Below are 13,967 nucleotides of genomic sequence, written 5' to 3' on the forward strand. Positions count from 1 at the left end.
ATCTCCCTTTGTTATATAGACTGTGCTTTTCCTGTGGGTGAGTGTGTTCACTCTGGGGGTTTGGAACAGGTGCCCCTGGGGTGGAAGGGATTTCTCCTGCTGCATTCCTGCGCGCGCTGTCTCTTGGCCAGAGCTGCCTGCAGAGCAGACTCCATCTTGGCCACGAGGGCGCTAAAGTTACACTAGCATTTTATATGTTGAAAAAAGCTGGTTCATCCCCTTAATTACTGTAGCTTAAGGCAATACTTGAATCTTTTATAGATAGTGGTAAACATCTGTTTGTATGCTCTTGGTATTACAGGTTGATTTTCCATTACATTTCTATTACGATCAGATCTTCTGCTAAAGAGATGAGTACCTCTTGGATTCCCATTTGGCAAGATTTTTCAATCCTTCCTTCCTCTACTTTTGCCTGAAACTAGCTGCATTAAGGGCATCCTGGATATTAAAGTAAGAGTTTTCCTCCCCTGTTGTGCTCTGTGCAGAAGGAAATACACAGCTGTAGACTGTTGTGTAATGTGCATTGCGCTGGTAAAATGTGGATCAGAGAACAAGAGCTTAGCATCCTGGAAAACCTAGTTTTTCAGATGGTTATGAGTCTCTAGCTCTTAAACCATTAGATACTGAGTATCATACAGATGGCACATTCTGTCCCTGTGGAGTGATGTTGCTGTCAGAAATGCTGTACCAGATGTACAACTAAGGAGCACTCGCACTTGTGGCTGGAATAAAAATTCAGGAAGAGGAGAGAAATGGGAACACATACAAATAGATCAGTTTCAATAAGTATTATGACAGACCTTGGATTATTACAGAAAATAAATTTAACCAAGATAAGTCACTATAATTTTAAATTTTAAAAATATTTATCAAATATATGTGAATCTAAATATTAAGGGGAAAGTATTTGCATAGTCTGTCTAGACTATGACAATCAGTTTGCCCTTGTCTGATAATAAAGCTGAAACATAGCACTGTTATTTTTCACACACTTACCATGAAATATGAGAGTTAATGTCTGAAAATTCTGAGGAAAAGTCTTTAAATATAGTTTTACCCTTATACAAGAAATAAAGCTAAGATACATTGTTTCTCTTTGCGAGCAAAGGAGCAGTTATCTGTCTGTATTAATTTAACAAATTTGGCAGCAAGAATGTGCAAAACTCTCAATTTGTTAATCCCCAGTCACTTTCACCTAAATCTGTGATGCAACACACTCAATCTAGTTAGATAGATTCCCCTGCGGCTAGTTACATTCTACACTCATTAACTAGAAGTTCCTCTAGCCACAATGTCTAGGCATGATTAGATGGATGTGTTTGTCCCTCCAAGCCTGACCCAGAGCCCACTTAAAATCAATGGGAGTCTTCCCATTGAATTCAAAAGACTTTGGTTGAAGCCCTTGGTTTTCTGAAATAAATATTTCCCAACAACATCTCTTCCTATTTTCCAAAGTTGAAAATTAAGGTTTAACCACTTGACTTTTAAGGAAATAATGTTGCTAGAAAATTCTTGTTTCAAAAGAAGTGGCAATGAAATGGACAAGCAGATAGTAAGTGGTGTGGCTCACCATCAATCACTTCAAAAGGTACAATTTACTGTATTATGGCTGTTACTTTAATGTTGAATGTCTATCCTTTTATGCTTATTTTCTATTTCATGTCTGGTTTTATAATAGATAGGACAGTCAAGGCCAAATCTTCCATGTTACAGTTAAAATTCACAAAAACTCCCATATTTTAACTTCCAGAGTTTCTTGAGTATCATTCTATAAAGAGAATGATGAAGGTGTGGCTTACCCCCTGTGGAATGGACACAAGAGTATTTCCCCAAACCTGCAGATGTCCTGAGTTACATGGGCAAATCCTGCATATTTCAGAACACCTTCACACAGAGGCCCCATGCTTCTTCACTATGTCCTATTCTCCTCTCATATTCATGGCAACACAGCTCCTAAATAACCTGTGTCGCTATGTGTTTCCTCAAAGCAGTTGTTGAAAAAGTTCCCTTCAAGAGAGTTTCAGTAGGGGAGCAGGGAGGGGAGATAAACATATGGAAGAGAATGCAGATGAGTTACATTTCAAGTTTCTTAGGTCAGGCAGTATGATCTTCTGTTCTGAGCTCCTATATAATAGAGGCTATAGAACGTCCTCAAAATAATTCCTGTTTGAAGTAGAGCATTTGAAAAGAAAAAAAAAGTCTGCCTTGATTTTAAAATTGCCAGAGATGGAGAATCCACAACAATTTTTGGACAATTATTTCAGTGGTTAATGATGATACCCCTTCTATTCAATATCCTTCAACTAAAGACATCCCATTTTCCACAATTTTTCCAGAATGGAGGAAAAGCTGAGATGATCTGGCTCTGAATACCAATTGCTAGAACTTTTCCCAGGGTTCTGTTATAGAAAACATTCTCCATCATTACAGTGGCACACGTGCTAGGGAGGATGGGGTTACATTGTACATTAATCCAGTTTTATATTTCCTTAAGTGATGAGAAAACCTTACTAGGTTCAGAATCAGCCCCCCTCAAATTTATGAAATATTAAAAGTAATAAATGTGGGGTTCTTTTTATTTGGTGTTTTATTTTAGTGTTTGAGCCAAGCCTTTAGGTCTACATTTTCAAGTTTTCTTCCACAATTACGAGAACTAAAAATGTCCTTCTTAGGGGGGAAAAAAACAAACCTGTGCTTCTCATAGGACCCACTGACTCAAGGAGCTGGGCCTTTCAGAAAATCATCAGACATGGCAACACTGCACTCAAAAAGCTGCTTATTTGAACAGTATATTTATTTGAGTCTGTGGATTAAGCTGGAAATCATGGGAAAGTGGAGGTCTCTCACAAATCTTTATTTACTTCCTGTTTCTATTCGGACTGGAAGCAATGCAAATATAGTCTTCCTCACACCTTCACTGGCAGCTAGGACCTAGAAGTATCCAGCTAGGTAAAAATGTTAAATAATGGGATATGGAGGGAAGAATTATTTGGATTTTTTTTTAACTTTAAAAAGGTTCAAGTGGAAGTAAGGGTTGGTTCTTATTATATATGAACTGGAATTTCTCATCACTAATACCTTGCAGCAAATATTCCTATTCATTCAGAAAACAGGCATTTTGAAGATTTCATAATTTATAAGCCATAATATTCAAAGCAAAATATATTTTTTAAACTTACCAGTGTGGATACCAGAGACTGGACAGAGTGATACATGAACTAGCCAATGTAACTGGCATGCAGAATTTAGGAGTTTCCCATGTAAAATTCCAGTCATGATTTTTACTACCTTTCCATTCATTTCACCTCCAAAATGCATTTTGTTTTCCCCATCAGAATTTTAGCTAATTTTCCTAAATTTTATGGAAAGAAGTATCTGGGGAGGGGAGAAGCCTTTAAAAGTCTTTACTTCAAGTGAAAGAAGGCAAATGCCTCCTGCATTTTGAAATATGATTGACACTATATGTGGATTTCTATCCCTCCTATATTCCAGTATCTCCTTCCTATCCACAAACAATTTCCATTCTTTAGGATAGTATATGATTTTTATTCTGTTCCCTGTCCATTATTAACTCTTTCATTGTCTTCTATAATACTTAAAGTTGCATATGGCAAATACGAGGCTTCATACTTCTTATGTGATGCTCAGCTTCCATTTCAGCTTTAATTATTTATTTACTAATATTATACACAATGTTTTAGGTGTTTATGGCAAAAAAGCTAAGGAAACGTTGTTTTTCCCTTAAAGCCAAAGAGGCATTTTGTTTTCCCCATCAGTAGTATTTCATAATTAAACAAAAACAGCTTTTAAAAGTCTGATATAGATACCAGACTCTCTACAAAAGCAATTTCAGGATCACTTGACATTAAGCAATAGAGTATTTCCATTAAACTAAGATATATCTGTAAGCTACAGCTGAACATATCTTACTAATGAAAGCTCTTAATTAGCAAAACAGCCTCAGTTCTTACAATCTAGCCTAACTAATATTTTACCGGGTAATCAAGCTGAGTGTCTTAAACAGAAGCAACACTGTTGTATATAAATATTCCTTCTTTGCATGAATTCTGTGGGATTTCCTACTTTTTGATTTTTTTTCTTTCATTAGTAATTTGGATTTGTATTAGAAATTAGCAGTAGTGTAGTTCTAAAATGGTTTATGCAAACACAGATCACCGAATTTACCCTGTACTCCAAGAAAACAAAAACCTCCTTTTTATAATATTCATCTGTCACCAGTAGTCAAAGGTTGTTATTTGTACTTTAGAGACATTCCTTCTGGGTTGGATAGAGATTAACAGCGTTCTAATCAGGGCAGTTAATGCATTTTATTACTAAATTCAATTTCATCAGATCTTGAATCATATTTAGTACTTTCAGATCATTGAAAGTGTAATAGGTAAAGAGCTACTGCAGGAGAAAGAGCATCATCTATAGAATATGTGAATATAATTAGCATACTCTACTGTATCTTCTTGTATCTAAATATATAACGGAAATGTGCCTGATACAGATACATATCTAACGTGTCAATATGAAATTTACATAATTTATGAAAAATGAATGGTATGATGAGAATATAATGAGCCTTTGAGGAAATAATTATTTTACCACTCATGCAGTTAAAATTCCACTCTTTAAACTGACCCTTGCCACTCATTCTGGATAGCAATGGCAAACAGTAATTTTACTGACAATGTAACTGTCAACCAGCAAAGGAGCATTTGTGAATGTGCTTGACATCTTAATCCTACAGATTATGGGCCCACTTAAAAAATATACTAACAAATTCAGCTACAGTAGCCAAGGAATATACACCAATTTATTCCTAATTAGAGAAGAAAATAGGAAGGACGTGCAGGCATGTCAGGATTTTAGCCATCAGGGATATGAAGAAAGTAAATATGGGTATAGAGAGACACTATTATTCCCCATGAAAAACTGATCACATCTTCATGCTCAGAGTGTAATCAATAGAATAGGAGCATTCTACTTTTGCCACTTTTCTATAGCAAGAAAACAAAGATAGTACAGCAGTGAATTCATCTATCCCTTGTTGATGCAATTCTCTTCTTCCCAAATTCAGCCATCCAGAAGGAACTAGCCAAAGGACAAAGTACAGCTGTTTTCAGGAATAATTAATTGCACTTTTGCTATTTTGAAAATCTTTTGAAATTAATATGTTTGGGGAGAAGGAGGTTGGAACTCTACCTTTTCTCCAGTGTGGGAACACTTCTGATTATCATTGCATATCTAAAGGGGAAATCCCTAGAAGATGGGGAAAATCCCCAGAATCTGCCCTTCTGGGCCTGGTATCGCTTGAGAAAGAGGGTGTAAAACTGGGTTTAACTCACTGTTTTCTTACCTCACCCCAGATGTTCAGCTGGCCAATTCTCAGGGCTGCTTTAAATTGGGCCAGCTGGTCAGGGCCTCTGAGTGGTCATTAGTGCAGCCAGGGATTCCCAGTCAGAATGCCTTTCTTCAGTCACTACTGTCCAGGGCCTGGAAGGGAGGTGGAAGAAAAAACACTGTCATGTCTATACCACATTGGAATCCCCCCATGCTAGAGAATCCTTGGCTAGCTAAATAGGCCAGTTTTGTGGCTGTTGTATGCTAGTAGACTGCCACAATGTAACCACAGCACAAGTTTGGATCTATCCCATACCTTTAAATTATTAATAACTGTGTACTTCACAGACACAAAATCATCTTCCATGCTCCTCAGAATCTATAAAAAGAGTCAAAACATACTCAAATCTTCATTCCCAATTTGAATACTACCCATGATCACCTTCAGACTATTTCCCAAAACAAAATTAAATCTAACTCTTTTTCATTCAGCCGCAATCATCAACGTGCCTAATACTTGTCAGACTGCCAGATATTCTACTACTAACTACATACAAGATGCACGGAATGCAAAAGATTATATGGACTAATCTTTTCACAAGCAGCCAGACAGATAAAAAGGTGAATACACAGATTAAAGCTCTCAGAAGCAGGTACAATATCAGTTGCCAAGAGTGAAAGCTCTCCTGAAGTTCCATACAGTAGATATTACCTAGATTTGCAGTACTGTTTTTAAAGTTACATAATAAAGAGATTAGTGATTACATATAGCAGTGAGAACTCATTCTAGAAATAAATGTAAATACCGAAGGCATGATCTCATTTTTCTTTATTCAGGCAAAACTTCCAATGACATTATTAAGGAAAGAAAACACTTACTGATTTAAGGACTAGGGAATCAGGCTCCACTAAAGAAGTGATTATACATTTGTGCTTAACTCTTAACTGTTGCAGTACTTCATGCAAGCCTACACTGTAGTCTTGGGAGTTAAGAAAAGGAACATTATTTTTTGTCATCTTTTTTATTTTAAAATGGGTCCCTGATCACTATTAAAAAAATGGAGAGCAAAGGGGAAGAATACAGTGAATAGAACACTCAGCTAATCAAGGGATCTAAATTGACTGGCCATTCTTAAGTATTGTATAATTGGATAACAATAGAGAATAATCCTTTACTGACCCCCAGAGGGACACATTAGATGATTTAATTGGTCTTTTCCATTTCTAATTTCTCTGATTCTATATAACTCTACAGACTACCAAAGCTAACGGAATTTGCTTAAAATCAACAGAGGGATTAGAATTTGATCTACAGTCTGTCAACACACACAGTATTAAATTATTGTTTTTAATCTTACACACTTAAAAGTACATACTACAGTTTCCTCTCCAACACCTAGACTAAGACCAAATCTATCCAGTTGAATAGTTCAGGAAACCAACACACTGCAGGTCTCCTTGTTTTGTTCTATAAAAGAGAAATCTCAGCAGAGTTTGTCAGATTCCATTCCTCACGTTTCTGCAGATTTTACCTTGAGCATGCTACGTTTAATTTAAGGGATGAAGAAATAGAGTATGATTTACAAATTAAAACTAATAACATCTTAAAATGATCAAATGGCCCAGTACCATCAAGCAACAGTTAACCTAGTGATTTGTGGTCAGTCTCTTATGCTGCCAAGTGCAAGAGGGGGCCTATTTTGAGGGCACATCAATATTCCTGTTCTCCAGACAGTGCAGTCATATTGCACATTTTGGGTAGCACTAAAGTGGAAGCCAAATGTATTTGTATTTGTGTGAGATTAGAATGCAAAGAGGAAAATAAATGAATAAGAGGAGGAAACCTGAGGACAAAATTTCATGATAGTGTAAAGAACAGCAATGTGTGAAACAATGTAAGGCAAAACTACTCAAAACTGAAGCTTTTCAACTTTCCATTATGAACTCAAAATGAATCAATTTTCTCAGAAAAAGTCAATAAAGTCTGTTAATATTTTTATTAAGAATATTCCCATGTTCTAGTGAAAATAGGTTAGATTTTGAGCATAAACTTAAATTTTGAGCATAAATATAAGAAACAAATCTCTCTCACACATTAAGCTATGCAAAAATCCATATTCTTGCATTATTCTTGAGGCAAAATTAGCCAGTTCAGTGAAATTTTCAATCAAGATAAATTTTAGGGTATGTGAAAGTCCATGGAATGAAGAAGATGTTTTTGCAAAACTCCCCAGAATAAAAAAGGGAACATCACACAGCTTAGAGAATGAGAGTCCTTACATGGATACCCACACAAAACCCACAAGAAAGGAGAAAAAATAGCTTCCTTCCTTTTTATCTGCAGATTTGTATGCACTGCCTGCCTCTGCCTAAAGCACATTAAACTGATTAGCTGTGTTTATTGACATAATAGTTGCAGGCCAGAACACATGTTGAGAAACATTATATAACTTATTAATAGGAATTATTACTTGCAAGATGTCACAAGAGCTTACAAAGGAAAAGCTTCATGACTCTTTTTTCCATTACTTTAGCAGTATGACAAATCTCACATTTATAAAATGATATCTGTTAGCCCAGAAACTGTTAGAACATTTTAACTCTACTAATAGCACCTGGTGGGTGGGTGTGTGGGTGTGTGTGTGTGTGTGTGTGTGTGTGTGTGTGTGTGTGTGTGTGTGTGTGTGTGTGTGTGTGTGTGTGTGTGTGTGTGTGTGTGTGTGTGTGTGTAAATTACAGAGCAAAGAAAAATATAGCCATCTAAAGTAAACCACATGCTATTTCAAATTAGGCCATGAGCTTAACTAAGAAAAGGCAGGTGTCTGGACTTAGCTTTGATTTAGTTAAAAAATAAATAAATAAACTCAGAGAGGTGGGAAGTAGTAATCTTCCAAATAAGCTTTACATTATCCATTTTTGATATACGCTATTAGCATTATGGATTTTAACAATTTATCATTTACAATGTAAGTCCACCAAATACTTTTCTCATAGTATACCAATGGGTAGGTAGCCTAGAGATGGCTAAAATAGCTTATGCCACATGGAGACTTCCCACACAATAGGGGAACCATAGAATCATAGAAGATTAGGGTTGAAAAGACCTCAGCAGGTCATCTAGTTCAACCCGCTACTCAAAGCAGGACCAACACCAACTAAATCATCCCAGCCAGGGCTTTGTCAAGCCAGGCCTTAAAAACCTCTAAGGATGGAGATTCCACTGCCTCCCTGGGTAACCCATTCCAGTGTTTCACCACTCTTCTAGTGAAACAGTGTTTCCTAATATCCAAACTAGACCTCCCCCACTGCAACTTGAGACCATTACTCCTTGTTCTGTCATCTGCTACCACTGAGAACAGCCTAGATCCATCCTCTTTAGAACACCCCTTCAGGTAGTTGAAGGCTGCTATCAAACCCTCTTCCCCCCTTCTCTTCTGCAGACTAAACAAGCCTATTTCCTTCAGCTTCTCCTCATAAATCATGTGCCTCAGCCCCCAGTCATTTTCATTGCCCTCTGCTGGCCTCTCTCCAATTTGTCCACATCCTTTCTGTAGTGGGGGGCCCAAAATTGGACACAATACTCCAGATTTGGCCTCACAGTACTGAATAGAGGGGAATAATCACTTCCCTTGATCTGCTGGCAATGGTTCTACTAATCCATAGCTACCTGCCAGTATCAGGCCCTAAACTGCAGTATTAAAGGTAGAACTGGTTGAAAAAATTTCATCCGAACAATTTTCTGACAAAAAATATCCCTTTTCACAAAAGTAAAATTTTCTGTGAGAAAATTTCAGATTTGCCCCCAAAAATTGATTTTCCACCAGGGAAATCACATCAAAATAGCAGCTCCGCAGACACTCACCTGGAAGACTCTTGTCAATGTCACCTTCTGTCACTGAAATTGACAAAAGCTTTCCTAGAGGGCTGCCAATACTAAGCACTTTGAATCTCTGCCTCCCATGCAACCCTCCCAGATCTGTGGAAGGAGAGGCAGAACGCATGGCCATTCAGCCTTCCTGCCAGCCTCCCAGTTTTGGAGACAGAGAGTGGGAGGGAGAAGGTGCTTCCAGGCAGGCAGCTGAGACGTGGAAAAATTCAGTTTTGATTCTGCTTAAATGATTTTTGTTCTTGAGATTTCTTCCCATGGAAAAACAATGTGTTTTGGCATTTCATACCAGTTGGGGGCAAGAAAATAATAATCAAAAATGTAGAATTTTTCATGGGAAGAGATTTTTGTCTTCCAGCCTGCTCTAATTATAGGGTCTGAGACACAGAGTTAAATACGGATTTTGGTTAAACAAGGAGTGAAGGCTTGAATCCACAATTTAGGAATGCTTATGTGTATGCCTTAGTTTATGGTAATTTAGATATTGTGTTCTCTCTGTCTCTACAGTGGTCCATGATAGAAGACACATCCTGTTAAGTAGTAGCAGTTCCTCATTTTTACTGAAAATGTTTCCAATCCAGATCATTCAGTTGTGAAATCACAAAGAAATAAAAGTCCATAAAGTCTTTCCCACTATCACTTCCAACTATCAGATGCTGCATTTTCAGAATAATATGACTGTGGGACAGATGCTGATCTCATCGACAATGTTGTAAACAGATCAGAATCTGGCTCTGCCTCTCCCATGGACAGCAGTAGACACCATAGGAAAGAAACGGGGCTAAAAGCTCCTAAGAGGTCATGGTAGCAGACTGAGGATCTAGCAATTGAAGTGACTAATCTGAGTAGAGCTGCCCCAGAAAAGCATTTGTTGTGTGCCTATTGACTATTAAACTTATATTGCATTAAACTTCATTGCTAGTGTTTCCAGTCATTTCAATCATGTCATACCAAAGATGAGTTGGGCCAAAACTGTTTAAAAAATTACAGCTGGGGTCAGCTATTCAGGAAATCACACCACACTCTCCATGGCAGCAGGGCCGTCTTGTACTAACTCATCTTATGGGGGTGGGGAGGCAGGGGAAGGGAGGTTCTGTTACATTTCCATTTTAAAGTCATATTTTCAAAGGTTCATGACAGATATACCCTGACATACTAGATTTGACTTTAAAAAGGCACATCTGCAAAAGCCTGACTAACATGGGCATGCTACTGCCTCAATTACATGGTCAAACAGCTCTGTATCTAAGTGGACAATGCCCAATTTGTGTATGATATCATGGGAACTGCACCACTGGCACTGGAAGCAGGGGGCGGGAGCAGCCATGCCATGCTTCCCACACACTCTTGAACAAAAGAAACAGAAGTGCAGAATTCATGCCTCCTGCAGATTTCCCTGCCCCTCCCCCTCAGAATAATAGATTCTGTTGCGGGGGCACTGCAATTACATCTTTCACCTAGCAGGGGCTGAGTAGCATCAGAAGAGAGGGCAGCTGGCTCAGCGTGAGGACAGCCAGCTGTGGAGCAGGAGGGGCACTTTGCCTTTGCTTCTTCCGCACTCCCCCCTCCCCCTCCCCACACTTCTACAAAGTTTCTGGTGACCTTGAACAGCACACACACTTCAGGCACACAATTGAGAGCACACAACTTTCAAAAGTCGGAATCTTTATAGGCCTGAGACAAAGAACCAAAGACTCTCATTGACTCAGATAGCTTTGGATCAGACCCTACACCTCCCTCCAAGCATAATTTAAATTGGTTTGGTCATTCTAAAATCATTAAAGTGAAAAATATATAGTAACTTTGTGCACAGCAAAATTCTGGGCGTTCATTTAGCCATACACAGATTTACCTAAATCACCAAGGCATATTCGGCAGCAGGTTTAAAAAAATAGAAAAGGAAGTAGTTCTTCACATGATGTACAGTTAACTTGTGTAAGTCATTGCCCTGGGATGTTGTATATAACTGGGTTCAAAAAAGTTTATGGAGGACAGGTCCATCAATGGCTATTAGCTAAAAGGGTCAGGGTTGCAACCACATGCTCTGAGTGTCCGTAGACCTCTCACTGCCCAAAGCTGAGACTGGACAACAGGGAATGGATCACCCAATAGTTAACCTGTTCTGTTCATTCCCTCTGAAGCCTCTGGCACCAGCCACTGTTGGAAGGCTAGATGGACCATTTGTCTGATCCAGTACAACCATTCTTATATTATTGTACCATGTTGATTAATTATACTGGCCATGGTCTGGAAACCTGTGGTAAGTATATCCTGCTTTAGTGTTAAAAATATGTGGCCACACCCAGAGTTGTTTAATTCAACATAACTTCATAGATTTAAAATGAGATATGTTGATTTACAACAGCTGAGGATCTGGCTACTAGTTCTTGCATGGAATGCTGAAGCAAAATGGGATTTTTGAGTATTTATTTGTACATCTTTACTCAGAATGGACTAGTTAGAACTCTTACATAGGCATGCTAGTGTCTGGGCTCTGGCCACAAATCTTACTGTGTATTTTATTAGCTTGTGAAACTTTCTCATTTCCGAATTACTTTCCCAAATCTTTATTCCATTTAAAACTTTCTTCTTTTAAAATGTAACCTCCTTTTTATCTTGAACATATGGGATAGCAACAAATATCTCAGAGGATTAATTCTTTCCTTGTGTAGAGCTTTAACTGTTTATCATTTGAAATGATTAGTATAAATGAGATAGGAAAGAAGAGAAAATAAATTTAAGCAAAATTATTTTGACCAAGAAAATTTGCAACAACATGCAATTTCTTTTGTGTTTTATTTTATGAGTGGTATATAAAAAGGTGAAGATGATAGAAAAATGCATGTTTGACTATTGCTTATATCAAAATGTAAAATGTCATCATTTGAGAGATCAGTAGTTAACATGGTGAGATGGGAATTAAATGTACAACAGTGCATGTCAACTGTGGAGAGCATTGCATGGCAAATAGGAATGAACTTCATTCAAATTTATCCCAGAACATTCTGAGAGTCCTTGGTGCAAAATAGTCTGCAAGAACCAACAAGACAGATTATATAGAAAACTTGCCTAGCCAAGATAAATTCCTAGAGTAATCCATCTTGCATAAACCTAATCTAAAAAAGATGGAAGTAATGGGAAGGGAAAACCATTAGGAACTGAAAGGATTAAGTGTGCTTTTTGTCTCAATGGTTCCCAGTCATGGAGTCTCATTAGAGCCATCATTGCTGCTGAGCTCCCAGGTGGTATCATTTTACATACTGCACAACTGAAAACATTTTTGAAGCTCCATTTAGTAAATGGAGCCACCCAGCTTTTAAACTGAGCAAATAACCTCTACATGCTCTTCACTAACTCCTGATTAGCTTCTGGCACAATTCAATGTGTTGGTTATCATTTAGGAAGCCCTGAATTGCTGGGAACCTGGCTACCTCATTGACTGCCTCTTCCTCTATGTCACTTCATGGCAATTACAGAGTTGGAATGTTCTTGATCTGTTATTCTAAAGGCAAAACTTCCAGGGGCAGGTGTCAGGGCATTGTACTGGGGAAGGCTCATGAAGCAGAAATCCATTTATTTCTCTATTAAAACAGAATCCAAATTTGTCAGCCTTTAAGATCTAATGTAAGATGCATCTGTTTAATAGGTCTTTGATATTAGAGTCAGTGCTTAAAGTGCAGTTATAATAAGTGAACAGGATAAATGTAGTGATGGGACTTTCTTGTCTGTATCTAAAGTTGCCTGGTATACATTAATGGTCAGTGAGATACAAATATCTAAATAAACTTAAAGATGATTTCATATTTAAGAAAAAATTAGTATGGTTTTGCAGCATCTGACCCATCTCTACGTTTCCCATTTCTAGATGTGTCTCTGAGTGGCAAGGAAACCCCTACTATTTGTTCCAGGAAGGAGCAGTGTCACCTGTAGTGCATAGACAACATTGCACACAAAAAACAGACCCATAGATGAGCTACGGAAACAGAATAAGCAAACCATTTCATTGAGAACAGAAGAATAGAATGTTTCAGCACAGGCCAGAAGATTTAAAGGATACACCACAGTTTAGTTGCATTGTTTAATAAGAATAGAAAAAGAGAAAAATAATTGAATGTAGTTACACAAGACTGCCTAGGCTTTTATTTTTTATCCTTACCATTTCTCCACTCCACTACAGTATCATCCACTTTGTGCAGGCTTAAACCACAGAACCTGTCAATAATACACATTGATTCTCAAATCTTGGATGTCTCTCATTTTTCCATGTAGTTGATGTTTTGAAGAGAATACAAATTCACACAGCTACCAGATACAACTTACAAATACTGTTTACTGGATCCAGTGAATTCTCTCTCCCCGGCTAACTGAAGAAGGCAGAAAACTATTAGCTTTCTTGGTCAATTTCACCTTCTGTCACCTACCTTACAAAGATGCAAGTAACTAGTGAGAAGCAAATATACAACCCAATTTTCAGGTATGGATTGTGAGCACTTTTGTCCTTTTTCTAAAAACACATTTAAATTTTGTTTCAAAGGCTATAGTTGCCATCAGAAGGATTTAAGGATGTGCACCAACTCAGTGAATCTGCAGATAATTTAGTGGACTGCCTATGAAGTATCTATGCTTCTGGTGGTTACCTGGAAAGGAACATGGTATGATGACTAGTTCATACTATGATGTCATGTTCAGACATCCATGTAAATGACAGCTTAACCTGCTGAAAAGTTTTGGC

At 37.8% G+C, this 13,967-nt stretch overlaps 1 long non-coding RNA gene across 1 annotated transcript; it reads left to right on the top strand.

The window, feature by feature from the left end:
• Positions 1-330: 330 nt before the first annotated feature.
• Positions 331-13,673, top strand: LOC120407461. The gene is made up of 3 exons (XR_005599986.1): positions 331-450; positions 5,842-5,970; positions 13,101-13,673. It is a non-coding gene; the product is annotated as an uncharacterized LOC120407461 (long non-coding RNA).
• Positions 13,674-13,967: the final 294 nt, after the last annotated feature.

This window comes from Mauremys reevesii, linkage group 6 (assembly GCF_016161935.1).
Source record: "Mauremys reevesii isolate NIE-2019 linkage group 6, ASM1616193v1, whole genome shotgun sequence".
Classification (NCBI taxonomy): domain Eukaryota; kingdom Metazoa; phylum Chordata; order Testudines; family Geoemydidae; genus Mauremys; species Mauremys reevesii.